This window comes from Carassius carassius, chromosome 25 (assembly GCF_963082965.1).
Source record: "Carassius carassius chromosome 25, fCarCar2.1, whole genome shotgun sequence".
NCBI lineage: Eukaryota > Metazoa > Chordata > Actinopteri > Cypriniformes > Cyprinidae > Carassius > Carassius carassius.
This window is the reverse complement of record NC_081779.1, coordinates 15487693-15492756: the sequence shown is the minus strand read 5'-3', so window position 1 is coordinate 15492756 and position 5064 is coordinate 15487693. Positions and strand designations below refer to the sequence as shown.

General features: G+C 37.7%; 1 long non-coding RNA gene across 1 annotated transcript; it reads right to left on the bottom strand.

Moving 5' to 3' along the window:
* Window positions 1–964: 964 nt before the first annotated feature.
* LOC132104717 (uncharacterized) lies at window positions 965–1502 on the bottom strand. Its single transcript, XR_009423580.1, has 2 exons — window positions 1165–1502; window positions 965–1084 (listed from the first exon to the last, which is right to left on the bottom strand). It is a non-coding gene; the product is annotated as an uncharacterized LOC132104717 (long non-coding RNA).
* Window positions 1503–5064: the final 3562 nt, after the last annotated feature.

Below are 5064 nucleotides of genomic sequence, written 5' to 3'. Positions count from 1 at the left end.
TGCTTAAAATACGCGCTAGGTAATCGGCCGGTCTTTGGCCTTTTTTTCGGCCGATTTTTCCGGAAGTGCGCCCGCGTGCTCAGTCTACATTGTAATCATTCGCTATCATGTAATTTGTGTGGAAGTTATTTTGAAATCTGTGCGCAGGACACGGGCAACCGTTCAGCACTGGAAGTGCAGAGCTACACGTCTGAGGCACAGATAACAGGAAGCGCAAAGAACAAAATAAGAGCCCCTTTCCTGTGCTCACTGAAGCTGCGCGAGCATACTGTACCTGCACAAGTGTAGACAGTGAAGGGATGTTCAGATCAACTTCTCGCGTGTTGGATGAGATACGAAACAGACTAAACTGCGACAAAACTAAAATACTTTTTTTTTTTTTTTTTTTTTTTTTTTTGTGTAAAGTATGACTTGCAAACACATTTGAAAAACCAGAAGTAAACGTCAGTTCTGCATTAGGATGATTATTTTTAGTTTACCTTAAACAACCTCACAAAGTGTTGAAACTTGAACACAGATTATTTACCTATCCATACGGATGTGAATACACCTCTACCTGAAAATGGATAGTTTAATTAAATGTTTTATTTTTTTTCAAATGTGTTTCTCCTAGGCCACTGATGAAGAGCAGGGGGTGACTGGATGAATGCTGGTCAAAGAAGAGAACTTCCTATCCCCTAAACTGATGCAGCGGTGGTTTTAAAGGAGGACACTGCCCTGGATGATGTAGAAGATGTCACATGCTGTGCTGATGGAGCTTCTTCATGACTACATCAATTATGCTAAAGAGATCATTAAAATTGACCGTGATGCATGATCTATATTCATGGACTATGAAACAAACTGTAAGTGTATAATTTGTAAAAACAATGTTAAATGCTTTTTCTGTGTTGTTTAGTAGAAGAGTTTACACTCATTCATTCATACACATGCTCACATTCTTTCACACACACACACACACACACACACACAAACACACACACACACACACAGACACACACGTCTGTTAAATGTTATAAAATCAGAGTTAATGTTGTGATTTATTTGTGTACTGTCATGCCAGAATAGTTGTTAAAGAACCTAACTAATTGTACATTTATTTTATAATAGTGTTTTCATGAATTTGTATACAATATATACAATTGAACAAAGTCCAATTTGAACTTAAGTTATATTCAAAAAATGTGCAATGCTTTATGAACTCTGTAGCTGTTAATGCCATCCTTTTCTGCATTTCTTCTTGCATGTTACTTTTTGACTTTTCTCTTGTTTTTAATAAATATTTTCCTTTTGATAATTATTATTTGTTTGTAAAAGTGATATTTAAAATGAAAAATATTTGTAGGTTTAATGCCTAGCTCAATTTGGGTTCATTTTAACGTAGCAATGCATTGTTTCCCACATCGTTACACTCAATTGGTGGCGGCACTCTGCGAGTTCATTATCTTCCAGCAGGAGGCGCTAAGCGGGAGAGGTAAGGGTTTCTCCGGTAACCACGGTAAAGCAGCGGTGAGCTCACAAATATGGAGGGGTTATTTGGTCAGATTATAAACTAAAAGTCTAAAACTAAAAGTCTTAAACCAAAACAAAAAATCTAAATTTGAAATTTAAAGTCCAAGTCGAAAATTAATTTGGTATTTAGGATTGGGCATTTGGTATTTAGGATAGGGCATTTTGTATTTAGGATTGGGCATTTTCTATTTAGGTTTGGGCATTTGGTCATTTAGCCATTTAGGATTGGGGATTTAGGATTGGGAAATTAATCATTTAACCATTTAGGATTGAGGATTGGGGATTTGGGGATTTAGGATTGGGCATTTGAAGATTGAGGATTGGGCATTTGAGGATTGAGGAGTGTATGCAAATTAGGAGGCGTGGCCCAATTACTGGAGGCTGGGTTTGAAATGGCTGGTGCGCAGAGGCACCTTATGGACAGCAGAGGGAGCTCCCAGTGCTAAGGAGCTGTAATGCAACCAAACGGAGCAAGTGAGCGGTTTGAGCGAGGACTGTGTGATAACTTCAATTTAATGACAGCTTTGTAAAATTTGTGGCCTCAAACACAAAGTCACCAGTGAAAGGAGTGCTATCGGTCTGACGACGAGAAAGCAGCAGACAGTGCAGCAGGTAAGATGCTAACATTAGCTACTAGTTATATAAGCTGATATTGCTAACATGCTTTAGTAGGGTATTGTTATATTGGGACATGCTGTTTTGTTTTTTAAGCTGCGGTTAACCCCTCTGACATTAGTAGATACATTCCTGTTTCTTTATTTTATTTTTTTGCTATATAGCCTATATATATTTTATAAAGATAGTGAGAGAAAAGAAATTAGGCTTGTTCGACTTGAACCGGCACTGCACACTGCAAGACCGATCGGTTTATGACATCAAAGTACTGCGAGAGCGATTCAAAAGCATAAGGAACGTCTACTCTCTTTGATGTCATATGTCGTGTGTGTATGTATGTATACACTCACCTGAAGGATTATTAGGAACACCTGTTCAATTTCTCATTAATGCAATTATCTAATCAACCAATCACATGGCATTTGCTTCAATGCATTTAGGTGTGTGGTCCTGGTCAAGACAATCTCCTGAACTCCAAACTGAATGTCAGAATGGGAAAGAAAGGTGATTTAAGCAATTTTGAGCGTGGCATGGTTGTTGGTGCCAGACGGGCCGGTCTGAGTATTTCACAATCTGCTCAGTTACTGGGATTTTCACGCACAACCATTTCTAGGCTTTACAAAGAATGGTGTGAAAAGGGAAAGACATCCAGTATGTGGCAGTCCTGTGGGCGAAAATGCCTTGTTGATGCTAGACATCATAGGAGAATAGGCATGTTGTAGCTTCACAAATGCTTTGCTGCATACCTCGGTTGTAAACTATGGAAGGCATTTTCTGCCAAATTTAAATAAATAAATGAAATGATTAAAATTAAAATTAAAACCAGATTAACTATTTCATTACAGAAAACTGTACGCAAAATATGTGACAAAATTGAGAATGAAATTAAATGATTTCATTTTCACGGTGACATACCTGTCAAATTGAAAAATAAAATGCAATTGCTGATTTCACATTTCATTTTCAATACAGTCTCGAGGCAAGACTGCCAATATTAAAATGAAAAGCAAACGTGAAAAAGAAACTACACATACAGTTTTTACAAAGCTCTTTATTAACGCTCACGCAATAATAGTGACACAATTCAAATTTAAATGTAAATTTAACTTGTCATTTTAATTCCTCTTTTATTTCACTGTTTTCATTTTCGTTTTCATTTTCAAAGACAACCTGCATGCAAATTATATGTTAATGAGTGGGTGTGGCTTATTCAAGTAACGGCGCTAGAGACAATCGTCGAAGTCTCGTGTGCATGAGTTGAATGGTGGTTGAAACAATGTGTGAAACGACAATAAAATCTGAATATATTGTAATCGAGACATGGCAAATCTGTTAGTGAGCTTTTGCGGGAAGCTGCTGCAGCATTAGGGGTGCTCCGATCTAGATCGACCGATCGTTAATGCGCATCTCGTCAGTAAAGCCGGTTCTCTAATCAGCGGTTAATTCAATCAGGTGCGTGATTTCACATAGAGCAGCTGTTACTACACAGAGCCATTGTTAACTGAGAAGATGCGCCAATAAACGCTGAAAATGAACGTGGATTTGCGCATCTTCTCAGTTAACAATGGCTCTGTGTAGTAACAGCTGCTCTATGTGAAATCACGCACCTGATGGAATTAACCGCTGATTAGAGAACCGGCTTTACTGACGAGATGCGCATAACGATCGGCCGATCGTGATCGGCGCACCCCTATCCAAGATAGATTCAACTCGTAGCAAAATGAAGTCATTATCATCCGAAATGTTTGCTAGCTTGTTTAATTCTGCTGCTATACTGGCCATAACCGCCATTATAGCTCCTCCACGTAATGACGTATTTGAGCCGCACCCACTCATTAACATATAATTTGCATGCAGGTTGTCTTTGAAAATGAAAACGAAAATGAAAACAGTGAAATAAAAGAGGAATTAAAATGACAAGTAAAATTTACATTTAAATTTGAATTGTGTCACTATTATTGCGTGAGCGTTAATAAAGAGCTTTGTTAAAACTGTATGTGTAGTTTCTTTTTCACGTTTGGCTTTTCATTTTAATATTGGCAGTCTTGCCTCGAGACTCTATTGAAAATGAAATGTGAAATCACCAATTGCATTTTATTTTTCAATTTGACAGGTATGTCACCGTGAAAATGAAATCATTTAATTTCATTCTCAATTTTGTCACATATTTTGCGTACAGTTTTCTGTAATGAAATCGTTAATCTGGTTTTAATTTTAATTTTAATCATTTCATTTATTTATTTAAATTCGGCAGAAAATGCCTTCCATAGTAAACGAGTGGTTATTTCAGTCAAAGTTGCTCTTCTATCAGCTTGAATCAGTCGGCCAATTCTCCTCTGTCCTCTAGCATCAACAAGGCATTTTCGTGTGTGTGTTCCTAATAATCCTTTAGGTGAGTGTATATACATACATACACACACGACATATAACATCAAAGAGAGTAGACGCTCCTTATGCTTTTGAATCGCTCTCGCAGTACTTTGATGTCATAAACCGATCAGTCTTGCAGTGTGCAGCACCGGTTCAAGTCAAACCAGCCTAATTTCTTTTCTCTCACAATCTTTCTAAAATATATATAGGCTATATAGAAAAAAAAAACAGAAACATCAGTGTATCTACTAATTTCAGAGGGGTTAACCGCAGTTTAAAAAACAAAACAGCATGTCCCAATATAATAATACCCTACTAAAGCATGTTAGAAATATCAGCTTATATAACTAGGATCTAATGTTAGCATCTCACCTGCTGCACTGTCTGCTGCTTTCTCGTCGTCAGACCGATGGCACTCCTTTTTTACTGGTGACTTTGTGTTTGAGGCCACAAATGTTACAAAGCTGTCATTAAATTGAAGTTATCACACAGTCCTCGCTCAAGCCGCTCACTTGCTCCGTTTGGTTTCATTACAGTGTGCTCCTTAGCACTGGGAGCTCCCTCTGT